Here is a 14,989-nt window from a genome sequence, read left to right as displayed (position 1 = left end):
ACGAGGACTCGGCTGTATCCATTCACATCTTCCCCAAGTGCCCGGAGAGCTTGAATACGTCACAGGCATTTAATAAATGTTGAATTAAGTTCCTCTGGGGTGGACAGCTGAATTGGTTTTATGGCTTTGAGATAATCTAAGTTGGCTTGAATTATTCGATTCTTGTTGCCAGAATGCGCTCGGAAAATCCTCTTCGTTTCTGCGTATGTCTCGGCCGTCACCCCAATACCATCCACTAAATGCTTTGGTTCTCCCGAGAGATAGCCACGAAGAAAGATGTGTTTATTAATTGTAGTTACCGTTAGATCATTGTCAACCGACTGCTCAAACTGCTTCCAGAATTGTGCCCAAGTCTTGAGATCGCCTGAAAAAGGCTCAAGCTAGATCGGTGGAAGTTTTACTGAAGCTGTGGGAACACTCATTGTTACAGATTGTACTGGCGGATTATCGGGAATATTTATGTGTGCTACCAATTTCGCAAGCTGTTTCTCTATTTCGTGAGACAATCGAGAAATTGTGAGTTTCGCGGTGTCTATATAATCTTCGCATTTAAGAACATCTTCTTCATATTCATCATCGTCTAACAACTCGTGAATATCCTCATCTAATTTAACGAGGCAGTTCAGAATGCTTCCCAATCTGCCATTGTAATATTTATAACCCGCGATTTCCGATGTGTCACAGAACATACAATACAACATGTCAAAGATACACTGTCCTAAGAGTAAACAAACAATCTCTCACTTGCCCAAAGTACATCACTCTGTGGCACATGTGACAAAAGGACAGCTGAGTTTTGTACAAGTGAAGCTTTCTAAATCCTTGCTGATTTGTGGACAGAAGCTCTTCCATTTCAGGAAATTTATTATATTCAGAGTGACAATATGTTCAAGAATTCTGAAGCAGATTGAAGTAAAGGATATTGATGTGTAATTCTGCAGGTCCATTCTTTTACTCTTCTTATATACAGGATTGACTGGCACTTTTCTTCCAGTCGCTTGGGACTTCACATTGGGTGAGAAATTCACAATAAATGAAAGCTAAGTAAGGAGCCAATGACTTAAGAGTATTCTCTGTAAAACTGAAATGGAATTCCATCTGGGTCCAACTCTTTCAGTTGCTTCTGTACACCAGGGATGCCTACTACTATAATCCTCCATATGGAAATCTGTATGACAGTTAAATGAGGGCATGTTTGTATGGTCCTCCTGCATGAATGATTTCTGACACACAACATTTAAAACTTCAGCTTTCCTTTTGCTGACTTCTACTGACACAATCCACTTGTCAGTGAGTGAATGAATAGAAGCATTTGACATGCTTAGTGATTTTATGTGGGACCATAATTTCCTCAAGCTCTCCACAAAATATTTTGCGAGCCATCACTACTTTGGAGTATTTGCTGGTTTACAGCACATTACTAACTTATTTGTGTGCTACTATATAAAAACTGAGTAGTAGTTACACAGCCAGTGTTCAGTTCCATGTATCTGGACCATTAACCTCTTGGTAGATTATTGCTTCAGTGATGAGTAACCATTTTCATGATGTTTAATACAACACATTCACATGTAACATACTTGACAAGAATAACTGACTGATCTAGATGTAATATCTACATCTGTACTCTGCAAACCACCATGAGGTGAATGGCAGGGGGCACATGCCATTGTATTAGTTATTAGGGTTTCTTCTCATTCCATTCATGTGTGGAATGCAGGAAAAATGATTGATTGCCTCTGAACATGCCATAATTATTTTAATCTTATCCTCATGATCCCGGTGTGAGTGATATGTAGGGGGTTGTAGTATAGCCATTCATATAATATAATAATTTAAATCTGGTTCTTGGAACTTTGTTAATAGACTTGATTGGGATAGTTTACATCCATCTTCAAGAATCTGTCATTTCAGTTCCTTCAGTATCTCCTCAACACAGTCCCATGCGTTAGACAAACCTGTGACCATTCATGTTGCCCTTCTCTGTATATGTTCAATATCCCCTGTTAGTCCTGTCTGGTACATGTCCCACACACTTCAGCAATATTCTAGGATGGTTGCACAAGTGATTTGTAAGCAATCTCTTTAGTAGACTGATTGCACTTCCCCAGTATTCTACCAATAAACCAAAGTCTACCACCTGTTTTACCTACAACTGAACCTATATGATCATTCCATTTCATATCACTACAAAGTGTTACACTAGGTATTTGTATGAGTTGGACGAATCCAACAGTGACTCAGTGACATAGGATACTATATTTTTTCATATTGTGAAGTGCACAATGTCACATTTCTTAACATTTACAGCAAGCTGTCATCTCTGCACCATGTTGAAATATTATAAGATCTGACTGAATATTTATGCAGTTTCTCTCAGATAGTATTTCATTATAGATAACTGCATCATTTGCAAAAAGCCTGATTTTACTTTTAATATTGTCTGTGAGGTCATTAATATACAACATGAACATCAGGAGTCCCAGCACACTTCCCTGGGACACACCCGAAGTTACTTCTACATGCACAGTGACAAAACATAAAAATAATTACTACTCAACAGTAGCTTCCTACTGCCATGTGAGAACATTCCTCTTAAAATATTTGCCAACGATATGCTCACATAATTTAAAAAAACCCATGCCATCTAACTGATGTAGACACAGAATAAATATAAAAAAAAGAAGACTATAATTTGGATACTGAATAATAACCATAATTTAGAAATGACTGCTGGAGAACAACGATACAATCAGGGTGGCTCCTGGTGAGTCTAGATGGGAAAAAAAAGTATTATGCTGATTTCTGTCTGGGAAGAAATTCACAAAGAAATCGATATCTTACACTTAAGTGCAGATATCTGAGAGCAGTTAACCACTTGGGTTAAGTAGCAAAATGTCTGTCGAGGTTCCAAGGAAAAATACTCTGCAATATGAATTCGACAACTCTACACATGCTGCACAACCAAGTTCACTGGAAGTGCATGATTGGATAGTGGATATAATAGGCATCACAGGTGACCAAGTTCAGATAGCTTATTATAACCTGGAGCAGTACAGATTCTTCATGAAACAGCTGAATCCTGTATTTCTGTTACCAGAAAGGATGTTGATTCTAAAGTTGTTTGTGTATTTAACCTTCCACTTGAAATCGAAAACTGCTGTCTTAAAGATGTGATAACAGACATCAGTTTAATAGTATAACACTAGGGAAATGCAATCAGTCTACACAGGAAATTGCTTACAAATCAACCGAGCAATTCATCCCAGAATATTGCCCAAGTGTGGGACCTGTACCAAATAGGATTAACAGGGTATATTGAATGTATAGAGAGAAGAGCAGCATAAATGGTCAAAGATCACAGAGATGTTAAAGAACTGAACTGGCAGACTCTTGAAGAGAGAAGGAAAGTATCTCAAGCAAGTCTAGTAACAAAGATTCAAGAATTAGCTTTCAATGATGACTCTAGGAATACAGGTTACTACAACCATACACATATTGCCACCATAGGGATCCTGAGGACAAAGTTAGATTAATTACAGTATGTATGGTGGTATTCAAACAGAATTTCTTCCCACACTACATACATGAATGGAACAGGGAAGGCCCTATTAGTTGGTGCACTTGGATGTACTCTCTGCCATGAATTTCACAGTGATTTGCAGAGTACAGATATAGATGTAGAAGTGCTGCTCAAGCAGGGCGAAGTTAAAAACATTATAAATGAATCCTGGTGTAGTCATCAAAGCTTGCAAGTTTTCAGTGGCATGCAATTTGTAGAAATCCAGATAAATTTGAGCCCATCTGGAAGTGATCAGCAACTGCGCTTACTTCTATCGGTAAAAGGAAGTGTAGCAGTCAGTTGCAACACGTGCTTTATCTATCTGCTCTATAGTTTGGTCACTGACCATTTTCAATGTAGCAGATAAAGTTAACACATTTCAGCCATTATTTGGCATAATCCCTGTTGGTCTATAATGTGAAGAGGGTAGTGTGATTGCCTTGAGGTAGTAATGGGTGTGGCATGTGTGGTAACTGTCTCTGGTGGACTGGAGGCAAAGACAGGGGACGAATGCTGAGCACCAATCCATTTCATGTCATGGTTGAAGTTGGTGTAGATGGAGATGCAGGCATAGAGTCTGGCACTGTTGTGTTAACTCATTTCGGTAAGAGGCGCTGAAGTTGTCTGCGACAGTTGGACATCAATAGTACAACTGATAATGGTGTTGTAGAGCGTCATCAGTCTGTGGCAGCTGTACAGTAATCGAATGTAGACCCAGGTGAACGCAGTCAGTGGAGTCAGTGTCATCGTGTGAAGATTGACAACAGGTGGCAGACGAGCTCCGTGGCAGTGACTGGTGAGGAAGAGACATGGCAACAATATGCTGCCCAAAGATACCAGCAGCGGAGAAGCCAGGTGGCAAGAAGAAGCACAGTGTACTGTCATGCGTATTTCATTGTATGTCCGGGATAGGTGACAGTGTGGATGCTGGGTAGATAAGGGAGTCAATGTGGTTGGACTGCTGGTGGGCACAACTGGTCAGTGGGTCCAAGTTCATGAGTGCACTCCTAGTCTTGTCATTAAGATGGCTGGGCGAAAAGACTGTAAGCTGTTCACACGCCATGGTGAGGGCACCAAATGTTTTATTACACTGCAGAAGCATTTTCTTCATACAGAGTGCATACGGTGACACACAGTAATTGGTGTAATGTCAGTGAATCACCAAGAGCTCATCAGCTGAAGAGGCACACTGCTTGTGTGTTTCCATTGATGTATGATTGTCTTACTGTTAATTGTCTTGGATGGTCGACATATCAGGTAGGGATGAGGTGCCAGGGCAAAAGATTCTGCATTGCAACGGCCCTTGTCAAGGCACACAAGCGCGGTATGTCATACAACCAAGGAGAGGTGGATTTGGTGTAATAAGTCCATCACTGGGTCTGGTTTTATGATGTTCCTAAAAGAGAATGTCCATGTAAGGCAGCAAGACGATGACAGTATTAGTGGCTACAATGCTGTAGGTTCCTCTGTTGTTGATGAGCCATCAAGTGGTAGTGATTTAATCTGCCAGGAAGTTTCAAATCAGCACACACTCCGCTGCAGAGTGAAAATCTCATTCTGGTATAACGTGATGTTGTAGACTTACACTTTATTGAACAATTGCATACACAGATAAAGACACACAACTGTAACACATGGACACTAAAATCACACTGAAGTCTCTGATCAAGTCACAGATATTGCACTCACAGCCCATCAGTGATATATACTGTAGTGAGTGTCTCCCTCCAATAGCACGGTGTCAGGGGTACAACTCAGTGATAAAAATTGTAAACTTCTAAACATTAAGATACAACATCCTAGATATATGATGGGCATGATTTGTGGGCGAAGAAAAAACTCTAGGAGTACCACAATCTCAATATATGCCTTCCAAATATGGTAGCCAAAAACTGGAGATCTGCGAAAAACAAAATGTAAAGGGCAATTGCGGGATATAGCTGTTGTTGTTGTTGTTGTGGTCTTCAGTCCTGAGACTGGTTTGATGCAGCTCTCCATGCTACTCTATCCTGTGCAAGCTTTTTCATCTCCCAGTACCTACTGCAACCCACATCCTTCTGCATCTGCTTAGTGTATTCATCTCTTGGTCTCCCTCTACGATTTTTACCCTCCACGCTGCCCTCCAATACTAAATTGGTGATCCCTTGATGCCTCAGAACATGTCCTACCAACCGATCCCTTCTTCTGGTCAAGTTGTGCCACAAACTTCTCTCCTCCCCAATCCTATTCAATACCTCCTCATTAGTTATGTGATCTACCCATCTAATCTTCAGCATTCTTCTGTAGCACCACATTTCGAAAGCTTCTATTCTCTTCTTGTCCAAACTATTTATCGTCCATGTTTCACTTCCATACATGGCTACACTCCATACGAATACTTTCAGAAATGACTTCCTGACACTTAAATCAATACTGGATGTTAACAAATTTCTCTTCTTCAGAAACGCTTTCCTTGCCATTGCCAGCCTACATTTTATATCCTCTCTACTTCGACCATCATCAGTTATTTTGCTCCCCAAATAGCAAAACTCCTTTACTACTTTAAGTGCCTCATTTCCTAATCTAATTCCTTCAGCATCACCCGACTTAATTAGACTACATTCCATTATCCTTGTTTTGCTTTTGTTGATGTTCATCTTATATCCTCCTTTCAAGACACTGTCCATTCCATTCAACTGCTCTTCCAAGTCCTTTGCTGTCTCTGACAGAATTACAATGTCATCGGCGAACCTCAAAGTTTTTATTTCTTCTCCCTGGATTTTGATACCTACCCCGAATTTTTCTTTTGTTTCCTTTACTGCTTGCTCAATATACAGATTGAACAACATCGGGGAGAGGCTACAACCCTGTCTTACTCCCTTCCCAACCACTGCTTCCCTTTCATGTCCCTCGACTCTTATAACTGCCATCTGGTTTCTGTACAAGTTGTAAATAGCCTTTCGCTCCCTGTATTTTACCCCTGCCACCTTTAGAATTTGAAAGAGAGTATTCCAGTCAACATTGTCAAAAGCTTTCTCTAAGTCTACAAATGCTAGAAACGTAGGTTTGCCTTTCCTTAATCTTTCTTCTAAGATAAGTCGTAAGGTCAGTATTGCCTCACGTGTCCCCGTGTTTCTACGGAATCCAAACTGATCTTCCCCGAGGTTGGCTTCTACTAGTTTTTCCATTCGTCTGTAAAGAATTTGTGTTAGTATTTTGCAGCTGTGACTTATTAAGCTGATAGTTCGGTAATTTTCACATCTGTCAACACCTGCTTTCTTTGGGATTGGAATTATTATATTCTTCTTGAAGTCTGAGGGTATTTCGCCTGTTTCATACATCTTGCTCACCAGATGGTAGAGTTTTGTCAGGACTGGCTCTCCCACGGCCGTCAGTAGTTCCAATGGAATATTGTCTACTCCGGGGGCCTTGTTTCGACTCAGGTCTTTCAGTGCTCTGTCAAACTCATCACGCAGTATCGTATCTCCCATTTCATCTTCATCTACATCCTCTTCCATTTCCATAATATTGTCCTCAAGTACATCGCCCTTGTATAGACCCTCTATATACTCCTTCCACCTTTCTGCTTTCCCTTCTTTGCTTAGAACTGGGTTTCCATCTGAGCTCTTGATATTCATACAAGTGGTTCTCTTATCTCCAAAGGTCTCTTTAATTTTCCTGTAGGCGGTATCTATCTCACCCCTAGTGAGATAGGCCTCTACATCCTTACATTTGTCCTCTAGCCATCCCTGCTTAGCCATTTTGCACTTCCTGTCGATCTCATTTTTGAGACGTTTGTATTCCTTTTTGCCTGTTTCACTTATTGCATTTTTATATTTTCTCCTTTCATCAATTAAATTCAATATTTCTTCTGTTACCCAAGGATTTCTACTAGCCCTCGTCTTTTTACCTACTTGATCCTCTGCTGCCTTCACTACTTCATCCCTCAAAGCTACCCATTCTTCTTCTACTGTATTTATTTCCCCCATTTCTGTCAATTGCTCCCTTATGCTCTCCCTGAATCTCTGTACAACCTCTGGTTCTTTTAGTTTATCCAGGTCCCATCTCCTTAAATTCCCACCTTTTTGCAGTTTCTTCAGTTTTAATCTACAGGTCATAACCAATAGATTGTGGTCAGAGTCCACATCTGCCCCTGGAAATGTCTTACAATTTAAAACCTGGTTCCTAAATCTCTGTCTTACCATTATATAATCTATCTGATACCTTTTAGTATCTCCAGGGTTCTTCCATGTATACAACCTTCTTTCATGATTCTTAAACCAAGTGTAAGTTATGATTATGTTGTGCTCTGTGCAAAATTCTACCAGGCGGCTTCCACTTTCATTTCTGTCCCCCAATCCATATTCACCTACTATGTTTCCCTCTCTCCCTTTTCCTACACTCGAATTCCAGTCACCCATGACTATTAAATTTTCGTCTCCCTTCACAATCTGAATAATTTCGTTTATTTCATCATACATTTCTTCAATTTCTTCGTCATCTGCAGAGCTAGTTGGCATATAAACTTGTACTACTGTAGTAGGTGTGGGCTTCGTGTCTATCTTTCCCACAATAATGCGTTCACTATGCTGTTTGTAGTAGCTTACCCGCATTCCTATTTTCCTATTCATTATTAAACCTACTCCTGCATTACCCCTATTTGATTTTGTGTTTATAACCCTGTAGTCACCTAACCAGAAGTCTTGTTCCTCCTGCCACCGAACTTCACTAATTCCCACTATATCTAACTTCAACCTATCCATTTCCCTTTTTAAATTTTCTAACCTACCTGCCCGATTAAGGGATCTGACATTCCACGCTCCGATCCGTAGAACGCCAGTTTTCTTTCTCCTGATAACGACATCCTCTTGAGTAGTCCCCGCCCGGAGATCCGAATGGGGGACTATTTTACCTCCGGAATATTTTACCCAAGAGGACGCCATCATCATGTAATCATACAGTAAAGCTGCATGCCCTCGGGAAAAATTACGGCTGTAGTTTCCCCTTGCTTTCAGCCATTCGCAGTACCAGCACAACAAGGCCGTTTTGGTTATTGTTACAAGGCCAGATCAGTCAATCATCCAGACTGTCGCCCTTGCAACTACTGAAAAGGCTGCTGCCCCTCTTCAGGAACCACACGTTTGTCTGGCCTCTCAACAGATACCCCTCCATTGTGGTTGCACCTACGGTACGGCTATCTGTATCGCTGAGGCACGCAAGCCTCCCCACCAACGGCAAGGTCCATGGTTCATGGGGGTGCAGTGAAACTAATTGAAAAAATTAGAATCATTAACACCTATGAATTTTCCAAAACATTAACATTTATGAATTTTCCAAAGCATACTACGAGGGTTGTTTTTTAAGTAAGGGCCGTTCGCACGTGTAGTCCCGTAGCTCAATGAGTGAAGGTAAAGTGCGTCAATGGGTTCGAGATTTTAAAAATGGCCGTCAAAATGTTCATGACGAAGAACGCTCAGGCCGGCCCTCTGTGATCACTGATGATTTGGTGGCTGCAGTCGAAACAAAGATTCGTGAGGGCAGAAGATTCACAATTTCCACTCTTTCTTCGGAATTTCCACAAGTTTCAAGATCGGTTTTGTACAAAATTGTGTCTGAAAACCTAAACTTTAAGAAACTGTGTTCTTGGTGGGTACCCAGACTCCTCACAGAAGACCACAAAGGGAAGAGATTTGCCACTTCATTGGACTTTTTGATTCGTTACAAGGAAGAAGGGGATGACATGTTGAGTCAAATTGTCACTGGAGATGAAACATGGGTATCCCATATCACTCCCAAAAGCAAGCGACAATCGATGGAATGGCGACACACAACCTCACCCGTCAAGGTCAAAGCCAAACAGACGCTGTCAAAGCGCAAGATTATGGCAACTGTGTTCTGGGACCGGCGCGGTGTTTTGCTAGTAGACTTTATGCCACGAGGAATGACAATCAACTCAGATGCCTACTGTGCAACTCTAAAGAAGCTCCGCAGAGCAATTCAAAACAAAAGGCGCGGCATGCTGACAAAAGGAGTTTCGCTCCTGCACGAAAACGCTAGGCCTTACACCTCCCAAAAGACTCGGGATTTGATTGATTCTTTTGGCTGGGAAGTTTTGGACCATGCACCATACAGCCCCGACCTTGCTCCTAGCGATTTTCACCTTTTCCGGTACCTGAAACACAATCTTGGCGGGCAGCGCTTCAATGACGACGATGAAGTGAAAGCGGCCGTGAACTCTTGGCTGTTGGAGCAGGCGGCCGAATTCTTTGAAGAGGGAATTAAAAACTTAGTTGTATGGTATGACAAGTGCTTAAATAAACAAGGCAACTATGTAGAAAAATAGGTATAAGTGTGTAGAATCAGAAAATAAAAGTTTTTTTACAAAAGTATTTGTATCTTTTTTTAAAAATAAAAACGGCCCTTACTTAAAAAACAACCCTCATATATTGCACAGTTTTTCCAATTCAAAAAATGCAAGGCAACAGGATGAAGCAACTAGCTAGCAGATAGGTTAGGAAATATATGCAGGCTGTTGTATGTTATGCTAGCCAAACTGAAGGAGTCTGGTGGGCTGGAACTTGTTCATATCAACAGAAAAGCAATGGTGTTGCTTCTCAAGCTAAATGGAAGTTCAGGCAATATCACTTGTAAGCTTTTCTAAACTGTGCACCCAACAAGTCTGCATCCACCAATCAACATAAGCAAAGTTAACTGCAAGATAAAGCATGTCAGGGAATTCTTCCTTCAAGTCAGTTACATAGACAAACAACATGACGAGATTTCCAGCATGAATGGAAAAAGTGTGACACAAGCAACCAATGACTGACAGGCAAACTTTATGGTCAAGCACAACCCTCAAAGCATATTATATCTACAATGCACAGGGTTGTTAATAATACTGTTGAAACAAACAACAAGCTCCACAGAATAGTGTTAATGACAAAGATGAATGCCTCTCGTGTGGATTAGATGATACCCTTCTTCACCATTTTACTTGCTGTGGTCATTTTTGCAACTGGAGCTGTTTCAGGAATAGAGTAATAGACTTTCCCTACTGACAACCTTTTTTAATGATGGCCACTTTAGCAAAGTGCAGTTTGGTTTCAGAAGGGGAAGAAGTATAATACCAGCCATTGCACAGTTTGCAAAAAAGATACTTGAAGCTTTTGATAGGGAAGATTTTGTTACAGACAATACTATTGAATAAGCTAGGAGTGCTAGTTGTAAGAGGAACAGTGAATGAGTGGTTTAGGTCTTACTTGAAAAACAGGGTGCAAAAGTGAAGATATACTGGTGATAAATTTAACAAAAAAATTGTCATCCAGGAAATAGATAAACATAGCTGTTTCTCGGGGTAGTGTATTGGGTACAATTCTTTTCTTAATACCTATAAATGACTTTCCAGACAGTGTAAGACATGGATAAAAAGTTCTCTTTGCCAATGACAGTAACATCAAAGTCAATGATAAAACATCAAAACTCCTATTAGAGACAGCAAATGAAACCCTCAAGGACGTTTACAGGTGCATAGTATGCAATGATCAATGTTGGACATAAGAAAAATGGACAGGATGCATTTCAGCATAAAGATGGGAAGCAACTCTAATACTTTAGGCATAGATGATAATTGTATAGATTATGTAGCAAAAACAAAGTTTTTAGGGATGAGCATTGATTGTCAACTAACATGGAGTGCACATACAAAGATACTCACAAAAAGGGTGTCGCCAGCATGATTTAGAGTGTTAGCATAAGTTTGTAATACCCAATGTCTGGTGGTGACATACTATGCCCACATACACTCAGTTCACAGCTTTTGGATTCTTTTCTGGGGATCAGAGGCACAAAACATGGGCACTATTTTTAATCTGTAGAAAATAGCCATGAGAATAATAACCGGATGTAGTAGGCGAGCTCATTGTAAAGAGTTATTTAAAAAATTATGCATTCTTACTGCGCCAAGTGGGTACATACATAACATGTGGTGTATATCAGGGAAAATACTTCTAAATATGTACTAACAGTTCTTTTCATAATCATGGGTCAAGAGATAGTCTGGAGTTACATTTACCCTGGAAAAACAAACAAAAAACTCAAAACAGAATTTTATATTGAGATAAAATTGTTTAATAAATTGCCAAAGGAAGTGAAAATGATAACTAAAACACATTTGTTTAAAAAGACAGTTAACTAGTCTTCATAAGTAATGCATATTACACAATACTCAAGACTGGTGGATAGTAAAGAAACAAGACACTACAGCACCTTGACACATTATTGTATATTATTATGATTTAATGCTTTCACAGGAATCAGGTCAAGATGTATAATACATGACAGTATGTATGTTGGCTTAGTTTTTCAAGTGGAAAGTTGATTGTGGTGTATTTATTCAATCCAGAAGTTCAGTCCAGTCTAGGGAATGTCTTACGGCATGTGCCAGTGAAGAGTGGTTTAAATTGCAAGTGACTAGAAGCCTTCCAGGAGTCATTAGCAGGTATCCTCAGTATGTGGGCAGTGAAGAAGGAAACAATGCTTGGCTTAGCAAGTTACCTGAAATAAGTAGTGTATCAATGAAAGAGCATTATACAATAATGAATTACCCAATGAGGCACTACAGCTGTTAGGACACTGACCTCATGTTCAAGAGGATGGAACTGCTTTGTCCAGCAATCCTGATTTGGATTTTCCTGGGTTGCTAATGCAAATGCCGGGATGGTCCCTTAATCAAGGCCATGGCCAAGCACCTGTCCTACCCCAGTAGGTTAACAGTCCTATCCTGTTAAAGCATGTTGCTGTATGCTGTGTATTATATTTTTGCCTAGTTATTGGCATTATATTGCCTTGATAAATCCTATATCATCTAAATCATTGTGAGCTGATCCTTGAATGAATAAAGATAAATAAGTAAATGAAACAAGGAGCTCTGAAATCAACTATACACAAGACATCCTACTTCGGCCTGCATCCAGACTGTATCCTACCACAAAAATAGCACTATAATGTGGTTTCTGGGACATTATGTCAGTCACATAATTAATATCAGAGGGGATGATAACTTTACCAACTTCATTACCTACATGAAAGTGGTGTACTTGGTAACCAAAAGACCTGCAAGACAAAAAAATTATTTGTCAACATGCTGGAAGTAACATTTGACAATATTGGAGTAGGATAACCCATCGGAGGCCCGAAGAAAGGTAAGGAAAAGAGCAAAACTCTTTACAAGAAGACATTTAAGTTTGAAAACAAATTATTTCTCATGCTCAAGAATATTTTTATTATTAGTTAGTGATATTTTTCTTATTTAAGACATGCATTTTATTGTGATACATCATGTTCTCATTTGTAAATAAAGTTATGTATTGGGAACAAAACAGAAAAAAGGAAAACTGAGTAAGTATCTCCTCATGATGAGTGAGACATTGAACTCCAGAAAATGACAAGACATCACTCTCCTGCACTTTACATTTTGACATGATTTACTTGTGGAAACACTAAACCATAATCATGTACAGAAATACAACAGGTGTTGTAGTTATCCCCTTTCTTTATTACCCACTAACCTGCCTAATCTCCAATTGTGTAGTATGCATTACCTATGAATAATGTTTGGCTGCATTTATAAACAGACGTGTTTTAGTAATATTTTACATTTCCTTGGACAATTTATTGTGCAATCCATAACTTAGTTGTAACAAGGGAATAGGAATGTGACATGTCCAGCATTTATTGCTGCGAAAAACTTCTAATTCATCAATTCCTGTTTGAATACACTAGTTATACATGTGTTTTCTTTCCATTTCTGATTAGGCCTAATTTCAGCTTCCCAACAGTATCGGGTGTTTCAAAATGAATATAGGGGTTTTAAGGCTTTGTAGCATTTATTACATTTGACTTACAAATAATACATCAAGTGAAAGAGCAACTCAAACAGTTATTACTACAAGTCTTCAATGTGAGCACCATTTGTCACACGCCCCACATTGAGACGATTGGTGAGTTTGCTCCAAAACTTGATCAGTGTATTTGGCTGCAACAACTGCTTCAATAACAGGCAAAGATCGCAGGGCATCACATCAGGTGTGCGTGGAAGTCACACGAAACGCTCTGCCGTACGTCTCCTTGCGACCAATCCGGCGGTATGGTATTTGTATTTCTTTATTGGGTCTGTAAATTGTGTTTAGGTACATATTTTGCACAGACAATGTAGGACAAGTCAGGTTGGTACAGTATATACATCATCATACTCATTGTTATTTTGAAAAGATAAATAATTAAAATTTTTCAATACATGTTGAATATTGATGATGAAATTAATATAATGAAATAAAATGATAGATTGGTTAAGAATATTTGAGCAGTAACACTATATTTTTCTGGTACTCTAAAAATTAGGAAACAGAATGGAAGCAGTGGTCAAGCAAGTACTCTTTCAGTTTCACTTTAAACTTTTGTAAATTTTGCATCTGTTTCAAATAGGATGGTATGTTATTATACAGCATTATGCCAGTATGATACACTCCCCTCTTACAAATGTTTGTACTTACTGTATTGACATACAAATAATGCTTCTGCCTAGTATCATGAGGGTGGAAATCACAGTTATACTTGAAGATATTTCCATCTTTTAAAATACTTCCTTTTGTGAAATTTAATATTTCACACATACATAAACATGGAAGAGGCAGTGTATTTGAGATTATTAAATATTCCCCAAAAGATAATGCTGTACATCAGCAGTGAGTGAATACTACCATTGTACATTGTGATCACTAATGCACAGATTGTATTTTGTGAGAGGATTCTTACTGCATACGGAAGTGTGTTTAAATTTTTAATTACATGATTTTAGGTTTTGCTGAATATGTATACCCAAAAATTTTGTGTCGCTCACAAGTGAGACAGTTTTTCCATCAATTTTAAAAATCGGTCTTCCAGGATCTAGTTTCTGTGAATTATGGAAATTGACTGTCACTGTTTTTTCATTATTTATTATTAGCTTGTTTGTTCTGAACCATTGTGTTAAATTTTGTATTATGTCCGTAGCTGTTTTTTGTAGGCTTTCCTCTTCACATGATTTGATTAGGATATTTGTGTAATCTGCAAAAAGTACCATTGTCCCTTTAGTTATTTTTTATGACAAATTATTAACATAAAGATTGAAGAGAATTGGCCCAAGGATTGACCCTTGGGGTCAACAGAAGCGTCTGATTCCACCTGTCAGCTTTGACCTGTGACATAAGGCTGTTGGGGTGTGTGACATCACGATGGCGTGGAGTTCAGTTTGTGAGAGGGGCATGTTTGTAGATGTCGTTTTGATATGATCGGTGGTGCTCTCTGGTGGGGTGTTTATGTGTTGTGTGATGTTTTTGATTTAGTTTGCATGTGCGGCGTGTTTATAGGTGGCGTATTGTTGCGGTCAGTGGTTCTCTCTGGTGGTGTGTT

This window comes from Schistocerca piceifrons, chromosome 9 (genome assembly GCF_021461385.2).
Source record: "Schistocerca piceifrons isolate TAMUIC-IGC-003096 chromosome 9, iqSchPice1.1, whole genome shotgun sequence".
Classification (NCBI taxonomy): domain Eukaryota; kingdom Metazoa; phylum Arthropoda; class Insecta; order Orthoptera; family Acrididae; genus Schistocerca; species Schistocerca piceifrons.
Note: the sequence above shows the minus strand (reverse complement) of the source record.